This window comes from Gopherus flavomarginatus, chromosome 3 (assembly GCF_025201925.1).
Source record: "Gopherus flavomarginatus isolate rGopFla2 chromosome 3, rGopFla2.mat.asm, whole genome shotgun sequence".
Taxonomy (NCBI): domain Eukaryota; kingdom Metazoa; phylum Chordata; order Testudines; family Testudinidae; genus Gopherus; species Gopherus flavomarginatus.
In genome coordinates this window covers 169,005,796-169,026,182 of record NC_066619.1, presented here as the reverse complement: position 1 = coordinate 169,026,182, position 20,387 = coordinate 169,005,796, and the positions used below count along the sequence as shown (strand labels likewise).

General features: G+C 41.8%; 1 protein-coding gene across 25 annotated transcripts in view; it reads left to right on the top strand.

Annotated features, from left to right (window-relative positions):
• The window catches only part of ANK2 (ankyrin 2), a 591,714-nt gene that overhangs the window by 405,470 nt on the left and 165,857 nt on the right, over positions 1 to 20,387 (top strand). The window lies entirely within an intron of this gene.

The following is a 20,387-nucleotide window of genomic DNA, read 5'->3' as shown; positions in this document are numbered from 1 at the left end:
GTCTCTCTCTTTCTATCTGCAAGCGTCTGATTTTGAGACCTATGAGTAGGGCCCTACCAAAATCACTTTCCATTTTGATCAATTTCATGGCCGGAGGATTTTAAAATTGGTCAATTTCAAATTTTCATATGTTTAAATCTGAAATTTCACAGTGTTGTTACTTTGGGGGTCCCAACCCGAAAGGTGCCCGGAGGTGGGTCTGATCCCCACCCACCACCCCCCAGAGCGGCCATGCAGGGGATTGACAAGTCCTGTTCCTCCACAGCCAAGCAGGGACTCGCAGCTAGGAGCCCCCTGGCTGGGCACTTCCGGCAGCAGGGGGAGATTGGACCCACTTCCACAAGCTGCCTCCAACTACAGGAACCTCCAGGGCTCCTGCCCAGCCCCAGAGCTTCCTGCAGCAGGGTAAGCCACTTAGAGGTGGGTCTGATCTCTCCCCAAGAGAGGCTGTGCAGGGGATGGACAAGTCCTGTTCCTCCCCAGACTGCCCGGGACGTGCAGTTGGAGCCTCCCTGGCTGGGGCGCTCCCAGCAGTACAGCAAGATCAGTTTTCATAGGGAAGGGCTTATTTCACGGACCATGACATATTTTTCACAACTGTGAAATTGATAGGGCCCTACCTATGAGAAAGTGTTAGCAGCATTTCTTGGTCTTTGTTCAGGTGGCACAGCAGATGACCCATGAAAAGTGCCAGCTGTCTGAGTCAGTTGTGCTTCTGATCGGTAAACTATTGTAAGCCTCCCACTACATTCTCTTAAGTCATGTCATGTCACGTGACCTCAGAGGGTCAGACAGCGGATACACATCCACAACTCCCTGTCCTAAGTTAGTCCTCACCCTTCTCCATATACACCCTGCTCCATACAAGAGGCCTCCTCAGAGGCAGGACCTGGATGCCAGTGCACTGGGGAACTGGCTTTAAATTTCTGCATCTGAAGTTTACATAATGGAAACATTTTTTAAAAAATATGAACTGCTGGGCAAAGGGCTTTTATTGGGGATAATGTTGTGCATTAGTCATGTGGAAAAGTGCAGCTGATTCTAAAATGGCTACAGTTGTCGGCACGTATTGTTCCCCACATGGGCTGAGTTAGAGAGATTTGAATTTTAGGTATCCAGTCTTTTAAATGTCAAGGAACACATTTTCAGCAGGTGTTACTTGTATTTATAAAATTTTCTGATTGTCACTTATGTAATAATACCAATTTAAACTAATGGGCATTCCTTCTACAAGTGACAAAAGGGTAGATGGACCTATCTAACAATGGACTCTTTTCTTGATAAAACAGTGCCCTCTAGGCTTGACAGGGGACCACCCATATAAAGGGAAACATCTCTCTCCTTTCTTCATTTGTGGATGATTTCTGGCTCCAGTGTGATGCAAAGTATGCTTGACAATCACCCACATTAGCAGCCATTATGGATTAAGTAGCACCTTACCCCACAAAAGAGCCTGGCAGGTCAGTGGAATGATTAACTTGCTATTGCAATATTCTAGTATCTGGTCCTATTGGTCTATCAAGACCAGAGTTCTGAATACAGCAGAATCTACAGTGCGCCTACTGGTTCTCTCTCAATCTGATATTAGCAAAATGCTTTCTTCTTAGGAGGGAAAAAAGAAGTTCTTGAAGGTGACCATTGCCTTCCTGGGCCTCATATCTTCTAGGTCTCTTGGTATCCTGCAGAAAGATAGTCCTGTAGACTCACATCTATGAGAAAAGTCTTCAGGCATAGCTCCTCTGTCAGGGTGCTCATATTTTATTCAGGGTCTGCTGTGAGGGGCCAGTAGTCCACTAACTGTGACAATAGCCCTACTGCAGTAGTCCTGATAGATAAATTTGCTGGAGAAAACTCCCCTGAAGCAACAACCAAAGATGTCAGTCTCCTGGACTGGGGAGCTCATCTTGATCATCATATACTTCAAAGGGGAAAACAGTTTGTCTCAAAATGATGAAATTCAACATCATTATATAAGCAGCAAAGAGTCCTGTGGCACCTTATAGACTAACAGACGTATTGGAGCATGAGCTTTCGTGGGTGAATACCCACTTCGTCGGATGCATGATGTTAAGTAATGATACTTAACATCATTATACAGAATCAAAATGAAGAGTTTAGACTTGTGTCTGGTATGAATAGATAAGAAAAAGCCAGGAGTGGAAATAGTGTGTAGTAGCTACAAAGGAATTATCATATTTCGGAGCCCTTCATCTGATAGAAAAAAGCATCACCTCAAATTTTAGAATTTCTTTAGCAGAATGTATAGGAAAAAATCAGACAAGTAGTATGCTTTAAATTCGTAGAATCTTAGAAATGTGGGCTTGAAAGGGTCCTCAGGAAGTTACTGAGCCCGGCCCCCTTCACTGAGGCAGGACCAAGTAAACCTAGACCTTCCCTGATAGGTGTTTTTCTAACCCATTCCTAAAAATCTCTCATGATGGGAATTCCACAACTTCCTATGGGACCTTATTTCAGAGCTTAACTACCCTTATAATTAGAAAGTTTTTCCTAATAGCCAACCTAAATCTCCCTTGCTGCAGAGTAAGCCCATTACTTCTTGCCCTAACTTCAGTGTACACAGAGAACAAATGATCCCAGTCCTTAATATATGTATTATCAGGACCCTCCTCAGTCTTCTTCTTTTCTCAAAACTAAACGTGCCCAGTTTTTTTAAACCTTTTCTCATAGGCCAGGTTTTCTAAACCTTTTATAATTTTTGTTTCTCTCTCCTGGATTTTCTCCAATTAGTCCCCATTTTTCCTAAAGTGTGGCTCCCAGCACTGGGCAATCTGCAGATGAAGTGTCGAGTACAGCGGGACAGTTACCTCCCATATCTTACATATGACATTCCTGTTAGTGCACCCCGGAATGATATTGTGTTGGGGCCAATGTTTCACTCAGGGGTCCTTTTAAAGGCAGAAGCCTGCCCTCTAATCGCTAGATTATTTAGAGTGACTTAGATCCTGAAACTGAGGATTAAGGAAATTGTTTCTCTCCAGAGCTTGATCCTGTTGTTGAAAGGCCTCCAGTCTCTGCCCCTCCCCAGTTTCCTTTGAACTCACATCAGCTATTACTCTAGACATATTCTCATCTAAGTTTGCTACCTTTATGGTGATACTTCCAATGAAAAGCATTGGAGGCATGACTGCCCTGGTCTCTGAATCTTTTAGCTTTATAAGGACAAGGGAACCCTTATGAGAGTACAAAATGTCCAACCTAAGATGATATCCCAGAGATAAATTTAAGGGTCTTGCTGGAGGCCCATATTAAATTCTGTCATCAAACTGAAGACATGGTTTAGATGATTCTCCTGCCTGTGATGGAATCACTTCTCTCAGGATACTCCTGAATCTTCTCTTTGAGAGGTTACTTCCCCCCCTGACTTTATAAACATACTCTTGAAGCAATTATTTTATCTTTGGAATGAACCATTTTGCACCACGTGTTGGCAAATCCTGGTCACTCCACAAGATGTTAACCCTTCCCCCCCTTTTCTGATTGCACAAGTTGAACAATGTGCTTTACTATCAGTAAACTCAGCGGGTCCACTTCTCAGATAGTGTAAATCAAGATAGATCCTTTGATTTCAATTTAGCAAAACCAGTTGACACCAGCTGAGGACCTGGCCCATTGTCTTTCAGTTTATTTTTCCAGTTAAAGGAGAAACTGGGAAAGTCCCACTGACAAACCTGAGGATGCTTTTACAGTAGGTAAAAGTTCAAGCATCTTACTGTTTCATTTGCTTGCCTGGCATGTGTAGAAGATGGGTATATTTATCCAAGTTATTGTACCTACTGATTATAAACCCAATTTACCACCAAAAGGTTTCTATTTTAAGAGATTTAAACAAAGACAATGAATTAACAGTGACAAAAGGAGAGATTTCCTCATTCATCCTTTTTTCAATTTAGTCCAGGTTCCAACTGCCTTGTCTTCCTTGCAGCACTTACTGGGTTATACAGAACAATGAATATTCTTGATCACAAAGGTATGATCTCAGCAAGTGAGGAGGAGGGGTTCATTCATTAGAATGCCTGTGAGTAAGAGATACCATGAATATAGGAAATGATGGAGAAAGTACAGATGCTGCAGGCTACAGCAGTACATAGCAGTGGTAAGATAGTGACTGTCAAGTAGTGTTAGAGTATTTACACAGGGAGACTGTGAGCCTAATACAATTCTGCAAATAGCAAATAGCTAAGATATTCAGAAAGCAGCATAACTACCATGCTGATCTGAAATGTGGGATCGGTTGGCTCTATCTCAATTGAACATGAAGATCTTAAGGAATAACAGGGGGCACTCAGACAGTTTTAACGTGTCTCCCTGGGGTCTCCGCTGCGGCCTCAGCAGGATTAAAACTGCTGCTGTGGTTGGATTTACAGTTCAAAATAAACCATGGGCAAGTGCTAAGTTATTGCATACAGGATCAATAGAAATCCATAGAGAAGCATCGTGTAACCATCCCTGATGCTTCCTCATTGAGTCCTGTGACATTTTTTTAAAAACTGAATTCAACAAGTCTTCAGATATAGAGTAGCATAGTATTTAACCTGCTGCATGAAAAAATGCCTGTGAAAAGATGCTGGTTTGTAGTTACACCTTTACCTATGTATTATTAGTTACAAGGTTCATTTTTTACAGGGACAGATTAAGGCAGTTTGGGTCCCTTGACACCATATTATAGATGTCCTGTAGGCTGGCACTGCACTTGGACTGGCAGTGGAAGGGGCTTCCGTCCCTTCCCCTGGAGACAAGGAGAATGATAAGAGGCCTCTTCCTTCAACCCAGGAGTAGCAGGGCTCACCACTTCCCAGAAACATCTGGGTTAGCAGCAGAGGGTCTAAGACAGTGCTTCTCTACTTATTTCTCATGCGGCTCACAATGTGTTACCTGGGCTGCAGGGGTCAGGTGATGGGGCACTGGTAACCCGAACCCAGACCCCTGACCTCGCGGGGCTGGCCGGGAGCCCCTGACCTCTTGGGGCATACTAGCAGCCTGGACCCTGACCCTGCCACGCTGGGCAGCGGCGCAGCTTGGACCCCACCTTGCCGGGCAGCCGGGAACCTGGACCTCACCATGCAGGCTGGCCTTTCGCATACAGCTGAGCTGGGCCGCAGCTGTGTGCTAATTGGGCTGCACGCAGGCCATGAGTTGAGAACCATTGGTCTAAGATACAACACCTACAGTTGGTGCTGAAAATGTCAATTCATTGAAACTAAAACTCTTTACAAAAACATATTTTGTTTTGATTACATTTTTGTCAGGAAGGTTTTTCAGGTTCAGAATGGAATTTCTGGTTGTGACTGTGAGAGAGAGACTCTAGAATAGCGAACAGATCAGTGGTTGGGGTACTCATCAGGGGTGTGGAAGACTCAGGTTCAAGTCCTTGCTCCATATCAGGCAGGACATGGATCTTTCATCTCTGATGAGTGCCCTAGGCACTAAGCTATAAAGTCAGTCTCTCTCTTTTACCCAATGAATATTTAACTATTTATACAAAGTGGAGCAGCTCCAGCAGGAGAGACAGACTCACTGAAGACCCAAGTTCAATTTGTTGCTCCAAATAAGGCATAGCAGAGACTTGAACATAGGTCTCCCACATCCCAGGTGTATGCCTAATGATTGGGCTATTGGCTATTCTGTGATGTCTCTCTCTCTTTCATTGTGAAAATTTTCTAAAGATCAAAATTGCCTAAGTTTCACTCCTCATTGAAACAGAAACAAATTATGAAACCTTAAAATTTTTCACCAAATGGAATTTTTGCCTTTTTAGCCAGTCCTGATAACACACTATTCAAATTTATGATGCAATTCACTACTCTCAGAGCAATCATTTCAGGCCACCTGCACACTCAGGCAGACGTTACTATGTCAGTCAAAAGGACTAGTAATTAACTTTTGTTGCCTTTGGTTTGAATGAAAGCTTAGATTCTTATGTAATCACATGACTTCCAGAGCTGCGGTCCTAGACATATGCCTAGAGTGCTTGCATCTTAATCTGCCCCGATTCTTAATTGTGTTTAAAACATCCTATGGAAACACCTGAGACGTATATCCTGGTATTGTGCCTGCAAAATATGCACCTGCTCTGACCATTGTAAAATAAAAGCCTGCTCAGACCATGCTTGAGTAAAATTTCAGGTTTAATTCTCTATTACACGTGAATATATGTATTAGTTTGCAGAGGTAAGTGTACGGTTATATGTTCATTAATTTATTTTGCAAGAGGAATGTAGCTACCCAAGTTGTCTTTTTCAATAATATTTTGACTGTTCATAAACACTGTATTGTAGTGTAATGTAAAATGTTTATCAGGCTCAAATTATTATAATAGTTACTATTTAGCATGTATATTACTATGTAATATTTATATTACTGCAGCACCCAGCGGTCCAAATCAGGATTAGGTTTCCATTGTACTGGTCACTCTCAGCACACACAAAGACATAGTCCCTGACCCAAAGAGGACAAGTGATTTATGACTGTCTCCCTTTTCTACCACCAAATATAATAAGCATGTTATACATTTGCAATTTTTCAATATACATGTGATATGTCTGCAATTTGGAGGGGAGTGTTATAATTAAAAATGAGTGCCATCTGTCCCTCAGTATAGCCAAAATTAATTGGCTGAATGGTCTATGGCAAGCAAAAAGTTAAGTTATAGATCTGATCCTGTTTTGGTCCCTTATATCACCTCTGATAACTTAAGTATTGTAAGAGGGTGGAAAGTCTTCCATTAACTTCAGTGGGTTTTGGTTAGGTCCAGAATTATGTTAATTTCAAAATAGGCACATCTTATACATAGATTTAGTAGGTTGTAGATCTCTTCAGTGGTCATGTGGCCTAGAGATAGATAACACATTGCAGTTTTTGTTTATTTTTCTTCTACTTCATTATTTTGCTGTCACTGCTCTTACATTGCACAGATTTCAAGCACCTGGATAAAACATATGGACCCAATAGGGTTTTTCATAGACCAAAATGCTGTGCTTCATCGTGGGGTAATGTCTATAAATCAAAGGAATAAAAGATCTAAAATCAAAATACAGTGTGTTAGCATAAGTTTACGATAATATGCAAGTGGATGAGTTAAAGCAAACTAAGACAGTCAGCAAAGAACTTGCTGAACAGTAGTGAAATAAATCAGAACCAAATAGTATAAAAGTGTGTATGTTTACATTTTAATCTTATCTTTGTTGCCTCTAACCGCCATTACCTAAACATAAAATAAATTGATGTTTCTAAAATGCTTTCACTGCAGATCTGAATTAAAACCAAGGATAAAGGGCAAATACTTAGCGATATTAATTCTGGATGCTGTCCAGCCTGAAAATCCTGCTCCTGCCAACTTCTTTGGGCCTCTGAGTTGGAAAGGGAAAAAGCCAATACTCAAGTCCTGCTTCTTTGTGCATGACTAATCCATTCTCTTCCCAGTACCCACCCCTATCAACTGAATTTCTGCTAAAAGGTTCAATCTAGTAAAAATGACATGTTTTCAAGGAGAGGAATATCTTGATTTCTGGTTGGCTCTGTTTTAGTCTCTCTTGTTAATCTGCTATTCTGGGGGAAGTTGAGGGGGATGCAGTTGTGATATTTGAAGCTGCTAAAATTGATGCTTGCACATTTCAAACTGTTCTTATAAGCCAGAAAGCTCTGATACTGTTGAACACTTTAAAAAGCGATCAGTTTCCTGGAGAAGGGTTCTTATAACCAAAGAGTAGCAGCTGTCTTCTAAGTAGTGCTGCTTGTACCACTTTTAAGGTTCCCTATAAGCCATGAGGTGTGAAGTCAGTGAATATATCATAAACCTAAATAATATAGTTTATCTCTAGACTTTTATATTTATTACTATGATATAAAAATGGAGTGTAAAGTGCACAGGATGCTCATTTTATCAGTACATTTGTGAGACAGCTGAAGAGTGATATTTTCTATATAACCTTTTCTGCCATGACATATTTAATTTATTACAGTATAACATTATTTACATGATCTGTCTTAAAAAAGATCAATATTCCTTTTATTATTCTTTTCTTTTAATAACACAACAACATTAAGCTCTAGTGATTTAGAAACTCTTCCCTTACTAAATCTTCTGTAATTCTATCCCTTTTCCTACATCCGATACATTTTCCTGACCTGTAAGGCCGAATCGTTAGAGTCAATGGAGCTCCATACAGTTAGAGCATTGCATCTGAGTGCAGTGAATTAGAGGATTGGAGACTAAATTCTTAATGAATAGCAGTATCCTGTAGCGCTCCAGGATTTAAGAATCCTTTCATTCATAGTATTTAATGAAACTGGAGGTTGATGGAGAAAAGAGATCATTCTGCAGTTACATTTTTGAGAAATAATTTTTGATCAAAGATTAAACAAAAATTGCCTCTATATGAAGATTTAAGTAGAAGCTTCCACTTACATAATTTTATCAGGTGGATGGTGCCAGGTCTTTCATGTGTTGTAAGGATAAGCAACTTGATTGACAATAATCAATGCATTTGGAATACTGGACTGTTGTACCAATTATATTAGACCAATAAAAACCAGCAGGATCTTATTAAAGGGGACAAGGCAAAGATGCCACATTTATTATGATAACAATTTATGACTAATAACTAATATCTTAATTTTTATACACACACATTATACCTATTACCCACACACACACACACACACACACACACACACACACACACACACACACACTCACATTATAATACCTAATACCTATACACACACACATACACACATTCACACACACACACCCACATTCATCAGGTGTTCTGCAGCTGCTGCATAGTTACCAGTCCTGAAGATAGCTTAAGTTCATGGCTTGATTTTGCAGCTTGGGTTCGTAGCTTGTGGGAGTTAACTGGCCAGGAAAGCTGGGCACAAGCCTGAGCTGGATCTCTGTTGGGCAGGCACCAATGTTCTTCCATGTTGGCAGCAGAATGTTACCCATCTCACCCTTCTTTTTTATAGGCTTTTAGTTTGGATTCAAAGTCTATAGGTCTTGCTGTGTCACGCTGCCTCTGGGTTTAGATTGATCACCCATCAATTGCAGGCGTGACTTTCAGCCTTGAACCTGGCTTTGATCTTCCTTCTGTTGTTCTGTTGTCCTTTTCTTTTTAGGGTGGATGCTTCTTACTTTGTTTAGGGCTGTTGTCTAGGTCTTCAGCCGTTGGTATTTGAACTTTATCTCATCAGGACAGGCTGGGGCTGGAGGCTGATTCCATCATTCATACATACCTCATTCACACATCTAAACTAAACTAATAAGATTACAGCAGGGTTTGCAAAAATGAAGGTTGGAGGAAGCTTTTACAAAATGGAGTGAGTGTTTTAAAATGGGGTTTGAATTACAGTATGGAACAAAAGTTACAGTGTAGGCAAGTGTAGTGAATGGTGAACAGAAGTTACATTAATAAAGTGAACAATTGAAAACAATTTCATTTATCAGTTCTACAGACTGTTCATTCAGAATAACCAAGGTGAAGGCCTTGGTGTGTCAGTACTGTTGTGCCTCAGTTTAGAGGATTACACCGCACAAAAAATAAACTGGCAGCGCATTGTTATGTATATATATTTAAATTCTATTTAAATTCCTGCAATTGCAAGTATTTCACATTTGCTTCTAAAGGTTGGAACTGAATCTGTGTGTAATGGCAGAGTCTTCCAACTTCCACAATTGGCTTTCCAACAATGACATTTTCCTCTAATCAACTGATGGCCAGTATGATACCATATGATACCATACTTCACCTTCCGTTGGACTGTGCTACTACTTGGGGAATTCTGCACCAAAAAATTCTGCATTTTGTATTTGTCAAATAAGGCTGTAGAATCACACCAGTTTCAATTGTTTTGGTAATTTATTTAAACTTCAACACAGGAAAAAAGTCACAGTAACTATTCAGCATTTCCAAAACACGTGAAAGTTAAGTTACAAACACTTGATAACTAACACCCCACATTCCAGTTATAATCCTGGATTTTCATTTAAGTTACTTTACAGAACACCAAATAGTAATTGTAAATTGCTCAGACTTGCACACATGAAAGTCAGACAGTTTTGCTAATGATTGTCCTGAACTAGGCTGGGTACTTTGGGAAGCGCTTGGTTCTGATTGTCCTGACATTTTATTGACTGCTTGGTAAATGTTTTATTTACTCTCAGTCTTTTCCTTTTTAATGGCTAAGTAAAATAAATCCTGAGCTGTAATTTAACCACACAGGAAAGAAGTGAGAAAGCACATAGATCTTCCTAGCTGAATCCCTTACTGTCATTTCTAAGGCTTTACATCACTCTGGGAATGTAGAGGCCTTAAAACTTTTACAGGTTTTATACTCCTGGGGGAATTGACTGAGAATGGGAACAATTAACTAAGAATAGGAACATTAACAATGTTACTAGGCAGGCAGGCTGCTACATTTCTGTCTCACAGACAGAGTCTACCTATTGCATAATAAAAAAGCCCTACCCCTCCACACAAGTAACAAGTGAGAGGGACAGAGTGTGTCTTGGTTGTTGGCACTTACACACCCAGCTCTGCACCCCAATGGTGATCAGTGTCTCCCATGCAGGCACACATGCCCAACCCCTCTCCCTCTGCAGTGATTTGCATCTCTGAGCCTGCTCCAGGCACACTGGAACAGACTTGCTGGAGGGGAAGAGATGTGTGTCCCCCTGAAGATTTCATTTGCATTTTTCTGCATTGGTGGGCCCCACAAAAATATGCAGACCATAAGAATTCTGTCAGCAGTACTATTTGAATGAGTAGCGTATTACTCTTTGTGAGTGTTGTTATGAAAATCTAGTCTTGAATTTATGAAGACTCACACTTAGAACATAAATCACGGAATAACAGTAAGCAATACTTCAGCGCTAGCTGCTTAGGGTGGACGCTATGGAAAAGATTCCCATACTCTTACACTGAGTGGTACCTTAGTCCTCAAGTAATTGTTTGAAATCAGTGGAACTCCTTGAAGTTTTAGGTATTACTCAACATGAATAAGGATATGAGAATTTGTTACCTAATTTTTAAGTATAATTTGTCCTTGTCATAGTATAATTCCCAAATCTGGACCTTAGCGTCCAGGATATGGGCACTAGCATAAAGTCCTCTAAGCTTAATTACCAGCGTAGATTCTGTAGCGCTGCCACCAATCAGGAATGTTTAGGGCCTGATACCCTCTGGTCCCCCCAAAACCTTCCCAGGGGACCCCAAGACCCAGATTCCTTGAGTCTCACAACAAAGGGAAATAAACCATTCCCTCCCACCTCTTTACCTCCTCCCAGATCTTTCCTGCCTGGGTACACTAGGAGATACCGTGAATCAATTTCTTGAAACACAACACAGAGAGATCAAGTTTCTCTCTCCCCCTCTCCCAGAGGCAATACAGATTTAAGCTGCCTGAATCTAACACAAAGAGGAAATTTACCTTTCCCTCCTTGCTTCCCACCAATTCTCTGGTATATACAGACTCAATTTCTTTGAGCCTTAATTAGGAGAGAAAAATCAACAGGTCTTAAAAGCAAAACTTTTAATAAAAAAGAAAGAAAAAAGTAAAAGGTTTATCTCTGCACTTTAGATGGTAAACAGTTACAGGGTCTTTCAACTTATAAACAATAGAAAGAAACTTTCTCCAGCAGAAACACAATTTAAGCTACTTCCAGCAAGTACACATATGCAAATGAAAAAAAACAAATTAAAAGACTATGACCGCCTTTTCTTACTTACAATTCTGAATAGATAAGAGACTGTAGCAGGGAGATTGGCAGAAACGTGGTTGCACCTCTAGCCCCATCCAGGACCCAGAGAGAACAAAGCCAAACCCCAAACCCACAAACAAAGGCTTCCCTCCACGAGATTTGAAAGTATCTTGTCTCCTGATTGGTCCTCTGCTCAGGTGTTTGCAGGTCACTGTTTGTTAACCCTTTATAGGTGAAAGAGACATTAACCCTTAGCTATCTGTTTATGACAGTCCTTTATCTGAAGTGTTGCATCAGAGGATATTTAAAATTCAAAGCTCATTTTAAATCTTCTGGCTGTTCAGTATAGAGGGCAAAACTGCACCATTCTTAGGGCCAGATTATGACTTCAAGTATGCTCCCACATGGGGGGAGAAAAATGTGTAAAAAGCTCACGTACGTTCCTATTTGGGCTCTCCATGCCACAGTAGAGGTGCGAGAGAGAGAGAGGAGCCTTTGTGCATCTGCTAGTTCCACTCCTGTACAGATGGGTGTTAAAGGTAAAGGAATGAACTCCATATGCAGACCAATTATAGACTGATGCATATTACTTCACCTGGAGCAGGGTTAGAGCCATGAATCAGATTGTGCTTCTCAAAGTCACAGTCTGATTCCTGATCTGTTCCTGGGGCAGCTCAGCTACACACAACCCATTACTCAGGTCTTGTGGCAGTGAGAAATCCATACAGACAATGCCTACAAGATAAAGTAGGTCATTAGATCAAAAATCACACAGAACTTTGAGCAGCAGCAATTTCAGGTCATTGTACCCATATAGGGTCTTAAAATAAAGGATTAAAAGTTAAAATCGGACAATATGAGTACTTATTCCAAGGAGCAAATTATTCCATTAGTTTTGGTGTGTAAGACCAGAAGTCTGTCTCTATAGTCAATTTTGGCCATGGTTAGTTTGTAATTAATAGATGTTGAAATGAACTTAAAAGAAAACACAGTTGTATGTTTCCATATGATGCTTTTTAAAAGTCACAACAACAATATAAGTGAATGTGAAATATTTTTTATCCAAATCTGATCAACTTTGAAATTTTTGTGAATCTTCCACATGCTCTTTAATTTTTTTAAATCCATGACTGTCATTAATTTTTTAATTAGTCGCTGAGAGTGCATGCACTGATTCTTGTAATTAACTTGCCTCACGTCCCCTCTAAAATTCAAAATACATATTTGATTTCTCACTTTTTATTTCCCGAATGCCAGCCTATAGCTTATCAAATGTTAATTTAACTTGTGGAGTATGATAGCCTAAGGAAGTAAAATTATACATGTTTAGAGCGGAAAAACTCGAGGAAGAATGAGAAGTGCTGTTTATTCCAGCATCAGTATAACCTCGTGTCATTCTTGGACTGTGATTTAATCATGTCTTGTAAACTAAACAGGATCAGACCTGGTCAGTACTTGAATTGAGGGGGGAGCTTCTGAAATAAAACCCAGTGTGCTGCAGGAAATGCTGGCAGAAGTGATTCAGTATGTACACTCTTTTTTCTGGCTTAGTACTGAAGCAGTGACCCAACATGCTGTTTAGTGAGCTTAATGCTGCTAAAACGAGTCTTTCAGATGAGTTTTAATACTGAGGTCCAGACCTTTTCTCATCATTAAAGATCCACCAGTGCATTTCACAGGCATAGTCATGCTAGCCCAGGTGTTATGCGCAAATTCCAACACCTCTCTGTTGTTTCAGTCAGATATAGTATTCTGGTTTGCTTCAGTCATGTCTTTAAAAAAATTGTGTTAGGTTACTCTGTTAACCATCTGTTCCATTGTACACAATGACATAGAAGTCTGTGGAATGCTTTGTGGCCCTCTTGGTGAAAGGAGTTAGCTATATAAATGTATAGGGTGACCAGATGTCCTGTTTTTAAAGGGATAGTCTCATATTTAAGCCTTCCTGTGGGTGTCCCAATTTTTTCTTAAAAAATGGGCAAATTGTCCCATATTTTGTGTCTTTCCCCTCCTCCCCCCAGAATACTGGCAGGTCCTGCTGCTGGCCAGATCCCTGCTACCCGGCCTCCCGCCCACGAGCAGTGAGCGGGAGGGTCCAGAAGCCGATGATGGGGGTGGGTATGCAAGGCTGGTGGCAGGGCGAAGATGCAGCATGCGGGGCAGGCTGCTCTCCCCCACTGGTCTGTCCATGCAACCCTCACTGCGTGCCAGCTCTCGGCCAGCAGGGCCCTGTCCCAATTTCAGACAGCATTGGCTTTGCACTGCGGTGGCTGGTGGGTGTGGGCAGGCACCAGGTGGAGGCCAGTTACATGGCACCTCTTCTGCCACATATCAGCCTTTTACGTGTCTTCTCCCTACTTCGCCCCCCCTCAGGCCTGCTGCTCCTCCATATCCCCACTGGTGGGGCTCATCCCAGTCCCAGCGCTGTGCAGACAACCAGCCTCTGGTCGGAGTGTTCAGCTCACCAATAGCCTGGCGAGCAGGCTCCTTCCTCTCTGGCCCAGAGCACTGGCCAGGAGGAGCTGAGCCCTGCATGTGCCAAAGACCTGCACAGCGCTGGCATGGGAAGCATCTCTGCCTCTCAGCTAAGCTCTGGAGTGGCGGTGGCGGAGGGGCGGGGAGAGCTATTTCCACCCTGTTCGTAGGGGGCCCAGCCAGGCATGATGGGGGGAGAGCACAGGCAGGGAGGGTGAGATCGATCGGTCACCCCTCTCCATGTGAAAATGTACAGTTGTGTGTGTCACCTCTCGTGTGTGGGAGGGAGGGGTGTGTGTGTCACCCCCCCATGTGTGAACCCTAAAGCCTTACAGATAAGAAGGTAAATAAAAAAAATCAACTACGTAGTATTTCTTTTTAATGGGGGCTCAGTCAGCTTGATGAAAATTTGAATGTTTGTACTGCATAGTTCTGATTGATTGCCGTTGAACTCACTTGAATATGAGTAATTTTACCAGGTGTCCTGTATTCAGCATAGGGAAATATGGTCAACCTGTAAATGTAAGATGTTATGATCTAAACGTGTTTTTTGTTTGTATGTCCTTCATTCTTTTTACCTGGCATAGTAACAGAATGTATAAGAAAACATCTTTTCCACATCTCATCTCTTGCTTTATCATAGCAGATGATTTGCATTCCTTGAGGTTGAGAGAAACTGACTAAGGGCTTGTCTGTACTGGCAAGTTTCTGCGCAGTAAAGCAGGTTTTTGTGCTCAGACTGCAGACGTGTACACACTGCCATGTCTCTTTGTGCGCAGAAACTCCTCAGTTGCAGCGCTGCAAAAAAAACACCTCAGTGTGACTCGTAAGGCTATTTGCACAGAAGCTCCAGCACTCGGTTGCCAGTGTAGACACTTGATTGCTTTCTGCGCTGTAATTGGCCTCTGGAGCTGTCCCATAATGCCTCAAGTGACCGCTCTGCTCATTGTTTTGAACTCAGCTGCCCCGGAGACATGCGCCCCTCCCCTTTCAAAGCTCCGTTTCTGACAGCCATTGCATGCTAGGCTGGTCTGCTCTGGGACACAAAGCAGACCATTAACGTGGAATGCTCGTGCTGTTGAACACAGAGGCAGAGGGCTGTGTGTGTGTGTGTGTGAGAGAGAGAGATTGCTGTGCAGAGAGCCCAAGGAGGGAGGTGGGGGCTGATGTCAGGGTTTCCCCCTCCTCTTGCCTCAGGACTGGTTGCTTCTTGCTGCTGTCTGAACTTACAAGACAGCATGCTGACACGTTCTCTGTCCCCCAAAACACACAGTCTCTCTCTTTCCCCACCTCCGTACACACACACTCCCTCCCTCCCACTTCAGTTGAAAAGCAACTGGCAATGTAGTAGGATGCCCATGGAACAATGGAATTGGGAAACCTGCATCATGTGACTCTGTGCCTGCCCCCTGAGGCATTGAAACCCCTTCCCAAAGTACCCTGTGGCCAGTTGCACAGTGGGATAGCTACCACAATGCACTGCTGTCTGCCATTGCAAGAGCTGATGATGTGGATGCACTCCACCATCACAAGGAACCCAGTGTGGACACACAACAGCGGTTTAATTCCAGCGTTTTAATAAAAGTGGTATAACTCTGCTCTGAGCAGTGGCATCCTACACAATTCTTAGGTGCAGTGACAGTGCTTTGTCTTGTGGTGTCATTTCCCTTGAAGATCAAGGTCCAAACATAGCAAAACTCTTGCTTAATTTTAAGCATGTGAGCAGTCCCATCTCTATTCAGCAAAGCACTTGAGCGTATCCTTAACTTTAAGCAGAGGAGTAGTTCTGTTGACTTTATGGGTGAAATCCTGGCTCCACTGAAGTCAAATGGAATTTTCCCATTAGCTGCAGTGGGCCAGAATTTCAATTAGCATAGTCAAGTGGTTTGCTAAATTGGGGCCCAGATGAACAGGGTGGTTAGACCTTTGCCCAAAAATTTTCAAACTCACAAAGGTAGGCACCTACCTCTGTGGCTCTGCAAATCAAGACACTTACTATCTGTATGTCCCATTAAAGTAAAAATGTATTTGTAGGTTAATGGGAGTTGCTGGTGCTCAGAACCCTGGAAAATCTACCCCCTCCCTTCACACTTATCTAAATGGATAAGTATGGATTTAGCTGCCTAATTTCAGGGACCCAAGACTGAAAAATATTCCCTTAATTTATATAATTTATTGTACTGTTAATCTGTGTGCAGAACTCTGACAGTAAATATGACTGGTGATCTTAAATGTATATTTATCTGTAGAAATAATGTGTATTCACAGATATTGGTTTGAATGTGAATTGAATGTTTGAAGAGATCATTCTCTTGAAAAATATGTAAGTAATATAATATTTTATGAAAAAATGCCTTTTTAATTATGGAAAAAGCAAGGAAATAGAACATTAAAAACCCTGGTGTATCAGATATTGACATAAACTAATAAAACCCAGGAAATTGACAGATAAAGTGGGTTATCTGTCCTTAATTCACCCTTTAAGAGAAAGAGAATCTGTCCTGTTGAGGTAAAATCCTCTTATGAGGAATTTATTTTTAGATTGGCTGAGAATAATACTCTGAGTATAATGCAAGACAAAAGTTATCAGAATTCTGAGCATTTTGATTCTTTCATGGAGCCATCCACCACCAATCCTCTGAGTCTATTAAAGAACTGACTCTTCATTTGGCTTATAGTGACATAACATCTGTAAGGCTTGTGTTTACAGGTCAAATCGTGCATTCATTATGTCTATCAGTGCTCCCATGGAGTTGAATGAATGCAGGATTTGCCCTACATCATTAGCATATAATCCCTTCATTGGGATGCTATACTCCCTCCCATGCAGATGGACAGGAAATGGGCAGGATGGCATTGGGAATTGGCTACATCTTGGCTCTGCCCCCTCCCTACGCACACGGACACCCGCCAGCCAGCACAGCTGAGCCAACACACAGTGTGGAAAGTGACTGCCACTAGTATAAGACCAGAGCAGTTTTCTTAACCCTATAACTAGAGCCCTACCTAATTCACTGTCCATTTTAATAAATTTCACAGTCATAGGATTTTTAAAATCTTAAATTTCACAGGTTCAGATATTTAAATCTGAAATTTTACGGTGTTGTAACCATGGGACTCCTGACCCAAAAGGAGACTGTGTGTGTTAGGGGGGAGGCTTTTATAGGGGAGTCATGGTACTGGCACCCTTATCTCTGTGCTGCTGCTGGCAGTGGCACTGCCTTCAGAGATGGACAGAGTGGCAGCTGCTAGCTGGACACCCAGCTCTGAATGCAGCGTCACTGCAGCAGCATTGCAGAAGTGAGGGTGGGATGGTGTGGTATTGCCACTTTTACTTTTGCGCCGCCAGCGGAGGTGGATCTTAAAGGGGCCTTGGGCTGGGTGTGTGTGTGTGGGGGAGTGGATAATCACAGCTCCCCCCGACCACAGTGCCCTGGGCAGTCGCCCACGTCACCCGCCAGTAAGTCCGTCCCTGACCACTGAAAAGTGACAACCCTCCATGCCACACTGACTTCTGTGCTGCTGCTGCTGGCGGTGGCTTTGCCTTCAGAGCTGGGTGGCTGGCCAGCAGCCACTGCTCTCTGGCTGCCCAGCTCTGAAGGCAATGCAACAATAAGGGTGGCAATACTGCGACCCCTTCTCTCCCCCCCTAGCCAGATTTCATGGGAGAGACCAGATTTCACAGTCCATGACACGTTTTTCACAGCCATGAATTCGGTAGGGCCCTACCTATAACAGTGTACCAGTGAGGTGCCAGGGAGAGAATTGTGACATATTGAAGAATGGTGCCAGTCAGGAAAGTAAACTTATTTTGTGAGGTGCAGCAAAACTGTGACAAAATTGTCACAGTAGCAGTTAGAGGTCCCAAACAAGGTCAGGGCACTGTCAGGCTAGATTCCATCTGAAACCCATACTGAGAGTCTCTATCCGGACATTATAATTTAGATAGATAAGACAAAGTGTAGGAAGGGAAATAAGCATGCAGAGGTGAAGTCATTTGCACAAAGTCACACATCAGGTCTGTGGAAAAAACAAGAGTAGAACTCAAGTCTCCTGACTCCTAGTGCAGACCATCAAAATACATCAGATATGCCTTTTCTATAGGCAATATATGAGGATTGCATCCTTCTTTGAAAAATGTTTTAAAATAGAGTTAAACCGATGTGGTAAAGGTTTTTCTCCAGAAAGGATATCATTCATTTTCATTTGAGAGCTTGTCTCAAAGACTTGTCATTAGTTTGATACTGAGCAAAGAACTGAAAAAAGATATGCAGTAAATTGGAGAGGCAGAGAACAGGAATAAGCCAAAACATGTTACACTGAGATCACTGCAGGAATCCTTTTCCATTTGTTTGAATTGCAGCTAGTCTGTAAAGGGCAATCTGATGATCGCATTGACCTGCAAATGGGTAATTACTTTTTGAGCATTAATTGAAGAGAAGAGCATTCATTGTAGGCAAACAACTGCATTAGACATCAGTCATTTCCCACTCCCCCAGTGATGCCATTGATCTGCTGTCACCATTTCATACAGAGTCTGTAGGCTTTTAAAGTATGTTGGATACATTCATTAGTACCAGTAGCACTGGACATTTCATTATGAGAAATGCTATTAACTCTGATATAATATCTCATCTTAAAGGAAACGTCAGAATTAGAACAGAAGAGACAGACTCCCCCCCCATATTATCACATGTATAGTTATTATAATGAGGTGGTAACTCCTCTATAATTACAATTGAGACAAGCTTTCTGTTTAACAGACAATTTTCCTAAGTGCTCTAAAATCCACGTTCACTCAGATTGCTTGAACATTGGTGTTCTTCGTCAAAGGCCTGAGGCTGGTTTAATGGTGCAGTATTTGGAGGCATAAATATAAAGCCTCAGTAATTTCCATGAGTGACTTAGAGAGCTATAGGGAACTACTTATTTTCCCAAATGAGCAAGCAAATGAGCAAATATTGTGGGAGGGGGAACCTTCCAAGGATAATGTATAACAAAATGTACTCCATTTATGGAGTTTTAATTCTTCATCATAACTTCATATTATTCTAGTAAATGTCCTATTTTTACTGTCTTTGTAATGATAATGTCAAAGCAATATGAGACCTCATTACATGTATTCTGAGAAGTGGAGGGATACCATTAATTTTTTTTCTGGAATTATAGGGTATGCTGCAGATCAGCAGGATTCTGTTATGTTTGTGTGTGTGTGTGTCATAGACCTTTCTAAGTATCTCATTACCTTAGGGTCTAGACACCACACCCCTACCGGCTACTGCATGTAACACATTGCCAAATGACTGGCCCACATAGAGAAGGTGGCCTGAATCCTGGTCCCATTGAAATCAAGGGCAAAACTCCCATTGGCTTCATTGGTGCAGGATCCAGCCCTCAGAGAATGCAATACAAACCTAGGTGAGGTTCAAGGGGCACTGCCTTGTGCTTTTGGTGCAGGAGGATCAGGGATCTGTCCCTGTTGACTGTTGTAGTTTTGCTACATATGCATCTATTAATGTTGTAGAAAATTTAGTATCATATTTTATTGTCCTGTTTGAGAATTAGTATGTGGCCTTGTGCTATATGACAAAGGGAAGCAGTTAAGTTTGTGCATGCTACTTTTACCATGGCATTTCCTGACTTTTAACTGGAAAACCCCTACATTAAGATTTAAAGCTTCATGGATAAATACTAAAACATCCAGATATACCAGAATTAAAGTGAAACCTTAGTTCTGTTGCCTTATGCATAGGCATTGTGATTCAGTATTTGATTTCAAGATCACAGACTGTTTTTTCAAATACCAAAACTAAATTTACAAAACACAAAACCATATTTCAGGCCTTCACAAAGAAACAAAATGAAGTGCATTTTTCCCTGTTCCTGGTCATTTTAAAATACAGTTATCCAATTTGGGGGCCAAATCTTGATATAGATTATGCCAGATTAAGGGCCTCATAAACCAGAGACAAGTTTCTTAAAATATGGCTTTATTTCTAAGGCTTAATAAGACATTGTTCTTTTACGATCCACACACAGATCTCCCATGCCTCATACAAAAATTGAGGTCCACAGCACCATCCTCTTCCCCCCACCCTCAACCTCCATGTATAACTCTTTGTGGATTGGGGGCTGGGGCAGACATATTTCATTACCCTTGCACCTATCTGAAACAGCATAGGAAAATGAATCC